Below are 15044 nucleotides of genomic sequence, written 5' to 3' on the forward strand. Positions count from 1 at the left end.
AGGCTGGTTTTAGCTGTACTTTCAGTAGAGAGTTTTTAAAGCTTTGCTCTGGCAGTAGACAGCTTAAATACACCATACTGTAAGTCTTATTGTACAAAAATTTCACCCCCTCAATGAAAGTCTATGGGATTTAAGGTGGATTTGATAGTCTGGTTTATCTTTTAGAAAAGATATAGCAACCTGAGTCAGAGCAGTCTGAAGGTCTGACCCGAGTTGTAGCTTTAAAAGTCTAGGAGGAGATACATTTTAAAATTTGGTCTCAGAAGAAGAAGAAGAAGAAGAAGTTTAAATCAGATTTCAGTAAGAACTTTTTAAAGCCAATTTAATTAAAATAATTCAATAGTGCAACCCCCCCCCCCCAAAAAAAATAGCATTTTGGTACATTTAAATATGCCATGCAAATGTAGTTTGAGAGTTTTAGTGGGTAAGTGAGATTTAAATTAATTTTTTTTCCCTGTATAATTTCATATTTGCAAGTTTGATTTCTTTTAAGGTATGCTGAGTGTCTCAAAAGCTCACAACATGAGCACTTCAATGTTCATATTTTATGCTCAGATACTGTTCTCATAATGACTTTCTGATTGCTTCAGTTTTCAGCGAAATGTTCTCCCAAAATAGGCTGAGATCCTCTGATAATCAAGCAGTTTTCCACTCATTTTTCCCATAGGGAAAACTATATTTATACAACTTGTAAGTATTTTAAAAGTGTAGGGAGACAGACTCAATTAAACCATTCACTGAGCTTCTTTGGGTGTGATTTGCTTGCTGCTTTTCTCTGAAGTGCAGATTTTTCGCACAATCACGGGAAATGTAGTTTTTCACCAGTAATTCTGCTGTTGAACGTGATTTTGAGTTAATGGCTTCAGCAGAAGCATATACCATCGATTAATAACCTCAAAGCTCACAGTAGGTCAGTCTTTAATGGTTTATAAGTTACTGTTAAAAATCAATTCCCCTATGGAGAAAATGAATGGGATTTTTACTCCTGTAACAAGACTGTTACACTCGATGATTTTGTTCTTTTTAAACTCTATAAACTGTCAATATATGGAAAATAATTGGAAAATTCTTTAAAAAATGTGCCTTTTGTGTTCCACCGTAAATATAAGCATACATGCTTGAAATGACACGAGGGTGAGTTAATAATGACAGAATTGCCTTTTTTTTTTGGACTTCTGCATATACTGGCCAACTAAGATGTTAGCAAGTTAGCTTTCCCTTCAACTTCACATCTAAAACAAGCGCCCCATTCAATATTCCCGTCTCCCTCCATTTTTCCCCTGGCGGCATCCCAAGGCCGAAGGAGAAGTAGATCTGTGTGCTTACAGTACAGAGCGGCGTTTCTCTGCCGAGGAGGTCTTCCTCTCTGCTGAATCGGCTCTTTCTCCTCACATCACAGCCGTCTATTCAATGCTCTGTCGAGACACTGTAAATACACACAGTTTTGTATTTTTCAAATCATGCATTTAAGCTGCACTATAAAGTAAACTTTCTGCTGTGTGACAGGCCAGCTATTGCGGCCCATGGACGAGGGCCTTCTAGTAATATTTTCTAAGCGTCATTGTTCATTTTGTATGTGGTGACTTATACATACGCCCTGAAGGGTCTGTCAGGCTCTGGAGTGTTTGTTTTCAGGCCAAGAATTGAGCGATGAAGAGCTGCTCAATGAACTGCAGGCCGCTGACGGTGGGTGGGCTCTGGGCTGGCTAGTCTTTCAAGAACAGGGCTGGTAACTTAAAGGTTGTAGGTCAAATCCTGCAAGGGCTGATCATGAATGCAGAATCATTTACTTATTTTTTTTAATGGACAGGCAGAAATACATATAACAGAATCGATGTGAGTTTTCTGTGCTGGTGTATTTTTGTGGTGTCATTTATTTTAGACAAACCCATAAATGGCAAATAGAAAGATTGCTTGATTTGTCAATAAGATAATGGGCAGTTTGGACCAGGACCAAGCTTAATAAGAAGAAGAAATGTGTCATTAAGCATGGATAAAGCATCAGCTACAGTTCTTCAAAATTTGCCTCATAAATATATTGTACTACCTTAAAACTTTTGGAACCGGTAAGATTTTTCTTGTTTTTGAAAGAAGTCTCTTATGCTCACCAAGGCTGCATTTATTTGATTACAAATTACAGTAAAAACAATAAGAATGTGAAATATTATTACAGTTTAAAATAAGGGAACTCTATTTAAATATATATAATAATATGATATATATATATATATATATATATATATATAGGGATATATATATATATATATATATATATATATATATATATATATATATATATATATATATATATATATATATATATATATATATATATATATATATATATATATATATATATATAATTTATTCCTGTGATGCAAAGCTGAATTTTCAGCATCATTACTCCAGTCTTCAGTGTCACGATCTTCAGAAATCATTCTAATATGCTGTTATGCTGCTCAAGAAACATGTCTGATTATTATCAATGTTGAAAATAGTTGTCTTGTTTCATATTTTTGTCAAATCCATGATATAATAAAAAGTTCAAAAGAACAGCATTTATTTAAAGTATAAATCTTTTGTAACATTTTAAAAGGTAATGTTTCTTTTGATCAGTTTAATGTATCCTTACCGAATAAAGGCATTCATTTCTGTTAAAAGTAAGTTAATTTCAGAGAAATATATTGATAATATGAATAAATATTAAAATATATCATATCATAATTATAATTTCATTTTTATTATTATAAAAATTAATAAATATTGATTTAAATACTTGAATGTTTAGGTCAAGTGGCTTGGTATAAAGATTTTGGCATCTTATTTCATGACTTCTATTGTCTATCTATTTTTTTTTTAATAATCTCATTAATTCCCACTCTTCTTGTTGAATATCACTCACGAGTACATGCGATTACTGAAGTTGAGAACATCATTTCACACTGGCTTTCAGAGATTAGGAGGGTTAGTTAAACTCCTCTTCTGCGTTTACTCTGCAGATGGCAATGCAGTGTTCTGAATCTGTGGAGTATATTCTCAGACAGATGTATGTGACGGTTATGACAGCGCTGCACACCATACATCACTTTCACACTGAAGGATGCCACACGGGTCACTGGATGCACGAGAACTGATATCTGTCCCCATGGTTACCAGCTTATGATGACACGTCCTAATAGAGACACTGAAAGAGAAGAAGAAGAAATCTTGACATCTGCATTTTCCCATCACTCTGTGGAAAGAAAGCAAACAGTCAGACACTAACAGTAGAGTATTGTGGAGGTACCATTGTACTGAATAATTACCATGTGCATGTAGCATGCAATTTACATGTCATATTTTCAGTATGACAGTGACATTATATTCAATGACAACATATAAAACATGTAAATGTCCAAAACATCATGGTCTTAATATGGTAAATGTCCCACACTACTGTGGTATATTCTTTGGAGTACCATGTAAATACCATCAGTCATGAATTTTAGTTAAAAACAAACAAACAAACAAACAAACATGTTATTAGCATGATGTATTAGCAATAAAGTCCACAGTATTGCCATAATAAAAATGTCCAAAAAAGTAAAAGAAAAAGTCCAATAATAAATAATTGTTACAATTAAAATGGATAGAAAATAAAATAAAAATAAATAAAATAAATAATAAACATGGTATTATCATGGTATGTGCAAATAATAATAATAAATCAAATAAAAACAATGAAATTAAGCATAATTAATAAACATGACCACTGTACATGAAAAAAAAAAAAAAAAACTGCTAAAATAAAAAAAATGACTAAAACATAATATTACTATTGTACGTAAAAAAATAAATAAATCATAAATAATGAATAAAATAAAAAATAATGAATAAACACAATATCATCATGGTACTATCATATATATATGATAGTATGAACCAGTTACCATGTCCAAAAAAACATGGTATTATGGCTTGTCTGTGAAGCATACATCACTTCCAGTAAATAACTGAAATGGAGAAGAGAATAAACACTGGGGGGCAACAGTGTCATGTGGTGTCCTCGCAGCTGTCAGATTGGCTGATTATTCAGTGGATTTCTGCAGTCGGGATGATATTCCCGTCAGGGTCTGTCCGCTCTCACGCTCCATGAAGAGCCCGGCTGCAAATAGACAAGTGCTTGAAATGAGTCTCCCCATGATGCTAATTACTGCTCGACTCACAGCTGCAGGATTTCTGCAAAATGATGGTGGTTAAATAAAGCAACAAACTTTATTACTTTAATTCTCTCATGTGTAACACCCCTAAAACTGCCAGCATTGAAACAGAATGTACAGGTGTGTTAATACATTCACAAGATTTCATGGAGTTGCATAATACTTAAAACAGTTAGTGTAATAATATCATATACAAATTGTAATAATAGCACTCAATAGAAAAAAAACATGCCACATTCAATAAAAAGGTAATATTAACATGGTAAATGTAAAATAAATAAATGTAAACAAAAATACAAAAACAATATTCTCATGCTATATGTAAATAACAATGTTAACCATCATAAATAAAAAATAAAATAAAAAAAATTAAACGATATTTACAGTTAGAGGTGTGTTAATCGACATTTACAAGATTTCAGTGAGTTGCATAATATTTTAAATGTTTGCAATGAATAATAGTACTCAGTAGTAGAAAAACCATGGCACATGTCCAATAAAAAGGTAATATATGTAATAAATAAAAACAAAAATAAAATTAAAAATAGAAACAATATAATCATGGTATATGTAGTAATAATAATTATCATAAATAAAAATCAATGTAACAAAAATGATTAATCGTGATACTTATGCAAATCAACACATGATTTGCATAATATTTTGAATATTTGTAATAATAGCCAACAGTAGGGAAAAACATTGTCCAATTAAAATAAAAATGATATAAAAATGGTAAAATACTACTACTAATAATAAATAAAACAAATAAAAAAAATGTAATCACAATATTAGGATGTAAATAACAACAACAACAAATAATTATTATTAAAAATCGATAAAATAATTATGAAACATGATATTTCAACATTTACAGGATTTTATGGAGCTGAATAATATTTTTTATTATTTATTATACTCAATCGTATGAAAAAAAAAACATGACACATATCCAATTAAAAATATACAACTAAAACCACAATATTCTCATTGTGTATGTAAATAATAATAATAAGTAACATGATATTTACAGTTACAGTTACAGGTGTTAATCAACATTTACAGGATTTCACAGAGTTGCATAACATTTTGAATATTTGCATCATCATTTCAGGGCAATGAATGAATATTCATGCACAGCTGGGAAGCAGGATCTGTCCTGAGGGCACTATAGACGAGGTTTGATGGCGGCAGTCTCACCTGAGCTCCACACGAATCTGACAGTCAAAGGAAGGCTGGGTCTTGAGGACAAAAGAAGCCATTTCATGTGTCACATTGTCATCAAAGGAAGCCAATTTTTACTCAAGCTTTTTACCCCCGAAGATTCAGCGAGCAGATGGAAAAGTCATCCGGCGTGACAGACAGCTGAGAGAGAGACGAGGGGCCCGAGAATCTCAAGCAGGCTTCTGTCGCTGTGAGCGCGCGGCCCTAATACAACAGACGCCATCCAGCAAACAGCCATTTCTCAAAGCCATTCACAAAGCACACAATCTCTCACATGAGCGACGATATTACCGCAAAACTCCTCAACATCTTCACTTTGATGATATGAGGTTATTGCAGGCAAAGTTAGCCTGAAAAATGAAAATTCTCTCATTTACTCACCCTAGATCGCAAGGACTTTCTTCCATGCAGCACAAAACAAAGCATTTAGCAGAATGTCCATGCTGCTCTAAGAAACTCCAAATAGTAACACATATGACTTTATGTACTTTAGCTTTGTGTGAGGAACACACCGGAATAAGCATAAGCAGATATAATCAATTAAAATATCTTATTTAAAGCAAAAAGTACACTACTGTTCAAAAGTTTGGGGTCAGTATGTTTTTTTTTTTTTTTTTTTTTTTTTTTGAAAGAAACTACTTTTATTCAGTCAGGATGCAATTCGTTGATCAAAAGCGACAGTAAATAAATGTAGAATATATGAAATCATAATAAAAAATAATAATATAATAGATTTCTATTTAAATTTTGAACTTTATATTCTTAAGAATATGATATAGAAGCAGCAAATCAGCATATTAGAATAATTTCTGAAGGATCACGTTTTTTCCTGTTGCTTTAAAAAATGTTTTTTCTTTAAAAGTACGTATAAAGCATAAGCATGTAGCATCAACCATAAACCTGACGATTTAAAATCTTTACATGCCAAATTGTAATTTATAAACATCAAATGGGATTTGGCTTAAACAATGCTATCTGGCTCATATAGACTACTTTTATGGTGCTTTTTCGAGCTTGACCGGTCCTGCTTTCATTCTAAATAAAAGAGCAGTTATGTACATTCTACAAAATATCCTCATTTTTGACAAGTTCACCTCAAGAATGGACATCAACAGAGGCTGTAGTTTTGCATCTGCATGAGTTGACAGTCTCTCTGAGACTCTCTGATGGAGTGAGTGTACAAGATGTGCTGAACGCGTCTCCGAGGGACAGCCTGGTCCAAAAAGACTCAAAACAGTGCGCATGCACACTCCAGCTATTCCTGCAGCAGTCAGGTTTTATCCTGCTATAATCTAGAGAGTGTCCCCTGCCAAAATGTCAAGTATAGTAGCCTATGATATACCACAAAGCTGCAGCTTGTCTGTTATCCTGCAACATTTCGTGTCAGATGAAAATGTCAGCTTCAGATTCATACCCTCCAGCTCGGAAAGCCGTAAAATATTTAAAACGTCCCAACTTGGACAGCCGTTTTCGTTAAGGATGCTTGGACTATCAAGGACGATTTATGTAAATTCTATTCATTTTTCATGCATGATAAGCACCATTACCTTGATAATTACTGCAGTCATGAAAGCGATGCAGATGGCAATGTGTGGAGCGGAGAAAACCTCGATCTGCTTGAGGAAAGTGTTCTCCAACTGCTTCTCCACTTTGTTTTATTGGGACCCGAGACTTTCTGGAAGCTCGTGACGTCATTCGTTTCACAAGCCAGAGACTGAAAGGATTCTCGTGAAAATGATTCGCTTTGCTCTGTAGGCTGAAAATGAAACATTATAGGTTTTTAATTCATCCCCTATGTGGCAGATCAGAGTACATGCAAGAAGAAAGACTTCAACTTTGCCAGTTTCAATTCAAAGTTTTCAATCTCCGATATATTGCAAACGGATTTAATTACACGGCTCATCAAAAAAGAGCCATCATCAGCAGATTAAATGTATTCTAGCCCCCAAAACAGAGCTCCGCTGAGTAATTACCCAGCAAGGTAATTGCAGAGCAGTGACACTCAGGGTTTTTTTCTCTTCGTTATGCAATAGGTTGCTTGGGAAATTACTGTTTTTGCTTGGCGTCTTCCCCCTATTGTTGTTGTTTCCATAGCTGCCTTGTTTACTTTTATGATGGCAGATGCCATCAGTAGCGTTTAAAAAAGTGCTATTGCAAACCCAAATCATATGGGCGGCACTTCTGTCCTCATGCTGGCAAACACTTTAGAGCTCTATTCTAGTTCGGTGAGGTGATATACCTGTAGTTTCAAATCCAGCTAATCAGCTAAGGACTACACAACTAATCAGAGCATTATAATACAATTAAATTACGATTTAAAAGACTAGCCTTTAAAATTACGCTGGTTTCGAGTTCACATTGCCCTGATCAGATGCGTTTCTTAATGGGCGTTTGCTTGAAATGCATACTTGAGTTTAAAAATCAAAGGAAATGATGTGTTGTTTGACTCATTTATGTAAGAATAACTTTTATTGTTAGTAATATTTCAAGACAAACACTCACTCATTGTATAGCATTGCAGTATATGTTTTTTCCCCTCACAATAGAACTACAGAATTTTGATCATAAAACCAATCATTTAAATATCATCTTACTAAGACATACATATTATAGAATGACAACTAATTTTTATATCATTGTCTGTACAGTAAGTAGTCTGCTATACTGTTATGAAGACCTCACTGATTTACATTACACACTATCAGAAGAATTCAAAAAGTACCAAAAAGATAGACCTATTTTCAATTCAATTCAATTCAATTCAATTCAATTCAATTCAATTCAAATAAACTTGAATTAAACTGAAAAGAATTCCATCTGACTTTTTGGCCATAAAAATATCAGCATTGGCAATTCTGCACCAAATAGCATATTTGTATTATTTTAGGCCTCCATATTCCTCACTTTATCATATGAGCCATAAAAGCCTTTCAGTATAAAGTTTCAATAAATGGCTACTTAAAACAACAACAACAACAACAAAAAACATTTTTTCAGACTATTAATTCATATGTCAGGTACTACATGGTTAACTGAAAATTTCCAGAAGATTTTACAATACACATTAAAGTAAAGCACACTATCCAAACATTAAAAACGTAAAAAAAAAAAAAAAAAAATGTGAGGAAAGAAAAAAACAGTAAATGAATATTGGACCATAGTAACCCATCACATTAGCAGGCCAGGAAGTGTGCCAGACGCATATGCGTGTCTGAGGCCAGAGATGTCGCCTCTGAAAGGTTATGATGTGTGATGGGTCTTTCATTCGCTCGTGTTCTGTACCTCATCACCTCCGGTCTAATGGGACGGCGTCACCTGCGCCAGCCTGCGCTTCAGATGCTGCCACTTTATATTGAAATCTCCAGACAGAAGCAGACGGCTGTGAAAGGACTCAAAAGACCAAAAAACCTTAAAAACAGAATAACATAATCCCTTCTGCAATCAAAAAATCAAAACCTGCCTATCTTCCACTTTTCAAAAAAAAAAAAAAATACAAATAAAAAAAAATAAAACAAAATCATAAAACTACTATTTACATTATTATTTAAAAATATTACATTAATAAATAATAAAAATAATAAAAATATTTATTTTCTTCATTTATTGTCTTAATTTTAAAAGTATTTTTATTCTTTACATTTTCTTTTTTTCAAAATGATATATTAGTTGTTTTCAAAGGAAATATTTTAAATATAGTGTTACTTGTCTTGTTTTAAAAGGATGATTCACCAAAAAAATTTAATTCTGTCATTTTTTCACCCTCATGTCATTGCAAACCTGTATATATATATATATATATATTTTTTTTTTCCAGAACACAAAAGAGGATTATTTTAAGAATGTTGGTAAGCACATAATTTCAGTTCCATTTGGCTTGCATTGTATTTTCCATACAATGAAAGTCAGTGGGACCTGATGCTGTCAGGTTATCATCATCCTTCAAAATATCTTCTGTGTTCAACAGAAGAAAGAAACTCATACACCTTTGTAATTTTAGGGTAAGTAAAGGATGACAAAATTGCCATTTCTGGATAAACTATGCCTCAAACATAATTCTAACAAAATTCAGTGAAATTAATGTTTAAATAAAATAAACTTATTTGTCTGCTGCATTTGATGTCACAGCTCATGATGGTCCCTGCAGGAGAACAGGTCTTGTTCTTGTAGTGACATCAGTCAATCAGAGCTCTCATTTCCTGCTGCTTCAGAGTTATTAGTCAAAGGATGAGGGCCTATAAGCAAAAACGGAAGCATCCTTTCAAGAGTGCTACTTTCCTGCTGCGTTATTTTTTATTTATTTATTTTTTTTGGTTACTTACAGATCCGCAGATATGAGCTGTGTGTCATCTAAAGATTCAGATTCAGTCTGCTCCCGTCAATTTTGTGGATTGCACATAACTCCTTTCCGCTCTTTACTGAGGCATAAAAGCTGCCGTCGAGTTAATTAAGATTTGGTGAAAGAAATTGCTCCTAAATTGAACTTTTGTCATTTCAAATGTTCTAAGACTTTGCAGTTTTAGATGTTGCCATCTTTAATATTTACTTTAGTCACTGTCACTATGGCTCCAGACACTAACTGATTACATATTACGTAATCAGGTTCCAAAAATTAAGCATGTGTAATTAGATTATATTATGTTTTAAAATGCTCCTAATCAGATTACAGTTGTTTTTCATTGATTCCATGATTAAATATTCACACAACGGCAGTAAATGATTCATAATTTATTGATTATCGTTATATGTTGTTTTCTCTTTTGAATATTCTTTTCTACCATTTAGATACAGTATATTCACAATATGGAATGATCATGTAAATGTCATGTAAATACATTTGTGATCTTTGCTTCTAAATCTTGGGACGAAGCACCTCTCAGTCAGTTAGTCTATGTATGAGACAAATAATTAGGTTATATGCAAGTTTCTAAACACTGCTGATATACAGCTTCATCACATACAGTACAGTGACCTCCAGATCTGGACAAAAATATTTCAAACTTATAAACTTTGAATATGTAATGTCATCGCTGTTTTCTTGTTTGTTCATGTAATACAGGCAAATAGAATACAGACTCGACTTCAGTTTGATAATCTGAAATGCGGTTGTCAACCAAAATACTAACAGCGTGAACATACAGGTCACAGAGCTTTGGTTTGTCAGTGCCAACGTGAAACCAAAGGCAATGCATTTCATCCAGGTTTCATTGTCGGTCTAACACTGTTGTCTTTGAGAACTGCTGCTCTCTTCCTCAATTTGCACTCATTCTCTTTTAATTCACTGGATTTTATTTACAAGCGACTGGACAAATTGGCCTGTCAGCTTCTCTGTTGTATGGCGCTCCATTTGATCAACCTCAGCTTTGTTTATATGCCCGTCACCGCCTGTAAACCTGTCTCACTCACTCCATTGCCATTCCTCATCAATAATTGATCACGTCTCAATTCTGGAAGGAACTAACAACATCCAGTTTGAAGCTCCACAGTGTAGAAGTCCCACGTTCTGTTTGATCCTCCGGTTTCATGTTGCATGTAGCTTTCAAGTACTGCTAGTGTTCGAGTTCCCATGCATGAAACATCGTTCTTCACACACAATCATGCTGGACTAACCCTGCGTCCCAATCGGGATAGGATCTGTCCTAAAGAATATGCAAGATTAGCGTGACCTAAATGAGAGACGAAAATAACAAACATACAAGTTCTAGTGTGCAGCCCAGCATACTAATGTTGTGCTAATAATTTCCACAATTCCTTGTGCAAAGGTTTGATGGCTCACATTTTAAAATTTTCTAGGTATAAATAAGGGTTAAGGAATGTGAGTTTGAAGCTGCTGCTAAATGAATGAACCTAATCTGGGCAAAATGACTAAATAATAAGTTTATACACTGTATATTGAAACATTTCATTTCAACTAAACTATTTTTTATGAATTTAAATAACTAATTGTTCACAGTTATGTACACCCACATACCCAGAAATTTATGTTAGCACAATCTGTAAAATCATGTTATTAGCTGATTAGTAAGTAAATTCATCATCAGTGCTTTTTTGTCAATATTAATAATTTTATCTTTTTTTAAAAAACAGCTACTTTTGTGTTACAAATCATCTTGATTTCCACAAAATAAATAAATAAATAAATACAATTTTTTGTTTTTCAGAATTAATAAAAATAAATATTTCTTTAGCAGAAAATTTGTATATTAGAATGATTTCTGAAGAATCGTTTGACACTGAAGACTGTAGTAGTGATGTTGAAAATTCAGCACAAACATTTTAAATTGCAATTTAAATTAATAATAAAAAACGTAAATAATTTCATGAATTAATTTAAATGGATAAAATTACAATATTTGATTTAAATTGCAATAATAGTTAATATTACTACTATTTTTAATATATAATTTAAGTCTTGGTGAGCATAAGATACTTTCAACAACATTAAAAAAAATCTTACAGACTAAACATTTTTGAAAAGTAGATCATTTATATTGTACTTGTACATTTATCAGCAAATAACCAACAAAATTAATAAATTAATTTAATTTTGTTGCAAAACATAATTCGTTCACTCCTCAGTCATTCCAATTTAACAACTTAAAATCACACTTATGAATGGACAGGTATTTTCACCATATCATGTTATAAATATGTACCGTAATTTGGTACGAACCAATAAATCTGTCTGTGATTTTAAGACATGTTATGTAGACAGTCCTCATACATTCATCATACAAGCACAGCTTTGAATATTTCAAGAAATAATCCAGCAAATGTAGAAAAGCAATTTACTTTTTATTTGTAAATGGCATTTACAAATGGATATTTACATAACCTTTTATTTTACAAATTTCTCACAAAAATATAACTCTTTTGAAAAAAGTTTAAATACCTGTACATTTGATATGAATGCATTTACATGGGTGATGGACCCATCTGAAGGAGCCAGTGTCTAAAAGCAATCCTAAATCTTTGACAGTGTTCGATATTTTGTGTAGTGACAGCCAAACATAGCACTACGATGCTGCTCAACACTTACCCGCTGGAGAACAAAAACATCTGTATAAATATACAAATTGTTGATGAAGAGACATTATGGGCAGCGGCACAAAGAACTCAAACATAGCACTGATGCTATATCTGATTATATTTGGCAGGTATGTGCAAAAGTGACTTTTTGTAGAACAATGAAACCATTACTAGTTGTAGGTGATAAATAAATACACAAACAGAAAATTTAACCCATTTCCCCACAACACCAGTGAAATATCATACAAGGCACTATTATGAGTTATGAAACAGAACGTTTAGAAGCAGGAAATCTGCCAATAGCCAGTGGGAATCGGAAACATTTGTGAATTTTGGATACAAATCTGAAGAGAATATGAAGTATAACCCAATGGATGAACTTGTGTAAAAAGTTATTTCTTCTAAAGGTGAAGTGTGTAATTTCTGTCACTTAACGGAATTAAAAAATAGTTTCCCACTTTTATGGGCCGTTCATACAGGACACATTCTTGCGTTTCCAGTTGCACTATTTTTGTTTGTATTTGTAATACCATGGCAGCTTCTTTGGCTATTATCATGGCCAAAACCATACACACTGAAAAATGCAGTGCAGAAATTGCTATTAAATTTGACAAATAATTACAAAGTAACCACAAGCAACACACTGAATTAAACGTAAAATTTCAGTACAAAGCTCTTGTAAAATGTACTCCAGTGATCTATTTACAATTTTTTATTTTTTATTTTTTATACAGTGTACTTGAGTTTTTGGATTTGAGATTTGGATTTCTGCATTATTTTTAATCGTTGATCTATGCAAATGCTAAATTAATGCCTTTGGCTGTTACTTTGCTTCTTACCATGTTAAGATTCACTGAAGAAATCCGTTTTGAAACAATGGACCAATCAGATGATATTTACAGGACATTTGAAAAAGTTGAATGTTTATAGACAATTGCGAATGGCTGATAAAGCACCTATAAACTTGTTTAGTTACACTATTTTAAAAGCTAGAATGTGTTTCTGTCTGAACTGCCCCTCACACGCCTTCCATCTCCACTGGATTCAGAAGCTGACATGTCGGGATGCTCGAGCAAAAAGAGTATTGTGAAAAGCACCACAGAGCCACAGTGTTACACTCTTCAGGAAGTCAACCTACGAATGGCTTACTTACAGTTGCAGAGAGAGCATTTCAACAATGAAAAAAATGACAAACTTCACCTTTAAAGGAATAGTTCACCCAAAAATGAAAATCTGCTGAGAACTGACTCACCCTCAGGCTATCCGAGATGTAGATGAGTTTGTTTCTTCATGGAAACGGATTTAGAGAAATTTAACATTCCATCACTTGTTCACAATGGATCATCTGCAGTGAATGGGTGCCGTCAGAATCAGAGTCCAAACAGCTGATAAAAACATCACAATAATCAATAAGCAATCTACACCACTCCAGTCCATCAATTAATGTCTTGAGAAGTGAAAAGCTGTGTGTTTGTAAGAAACAAATCCATCATTAAAACATTTTAACATAAAATGTCACTTCTGGACAATTCAAGTGCATTATCCCAATAGTGAAAAAGTCCATCTCCTGTTGCTGTCCCGCATCAAAATCCTATTTAGAGATGTTTTGGGCTGTTTTCACTTGTAAACAGTGCTTGAGACTACTTTTTCACTGAATAAAGCTTTTTTTTTTTTTCTCATTCATTTCATTATATATGTTACCTCTAGGTTCGATTCTTAGAAGGCATGGAGTGTATTTTCACTTATATGCAGATGACACTCAAATTTATCTGCCTTTTAAGCACACTGACAAGCAAGGCTCAGAAACCTTGCATGCTTGTCTAAATGATACAAGTTCCTGGATGTCCTCATATTTTCTACACCTTAATGCGAGCAAAACTGAACCAATTGTGTTTGGACCCTCTGTGGGGAAAGAAAAAACCATTGTTAATGTTGGAAATCTGCTCTCTTATATCAAACCAACTGTGGGAATTACTCTGGACTCTTCCTTTCAACACATGATCAACACACAAACACAGTAGTTAAGTCAGGCTTTTTTCATCTGAAACTTCTGTCTAGCGTAAAGCTGCTTCTGTCCTCCAGAGATCTCGAAAGAGTCACACATGCTTTCGTTTTATCTCAATTGAACTATTGTAAATTCGTTATATGCTGGAATTTCCCAGTCCTCTATTACAAGGCTTCAAATGGTTCAATTGAGTCATAGAGTTGATTTCAAAAAATATGTTTGCTTTTAAATCTCTAAATGGTCTTGCACCCTCATACCTGTCTGAACTTTTAAAACCGAACTATCTTCTGGCCCGAGCATTTAGCAGTTCTTAACTATGTTTTATTTTTTTTATGTCTTATGACTTTCTTCTCTGTAAAGCACAGCGGTCAACTCCTGTTGTGTTTATTTGTGCTATATAAATAAATGAAATGAATGAAAATAGAGGACTCGCATTTTAGTCGCAAGCAATTGACAGATTTTTTTGACAAACACGTAGTTTTTCCTTCACAAGATGGCAATTGATGGACTGGAGTGGTGTGGATTACCTCCGGCACCCATTCACTGCAAATCCCAATCCACCAACACACTTCAAAAAGGATCCATTGGTG

This window comes from Cyprinus carpio, chromosome B16, assembly GCF_018340385.1.
Source record: "Cyprinus carpio isolate SPL01 chromosome B16, ASM1834038v1, whole genome shotgun sequence".
In the NCBI taxonomy this organism is placed as follows: domain Eukaryota; kingdom Metazoa; phylum Chordata; class Actinopteri; order Cypriniformes; family Cyprinidae; genus Cyprinus; species Cyprinus carpio.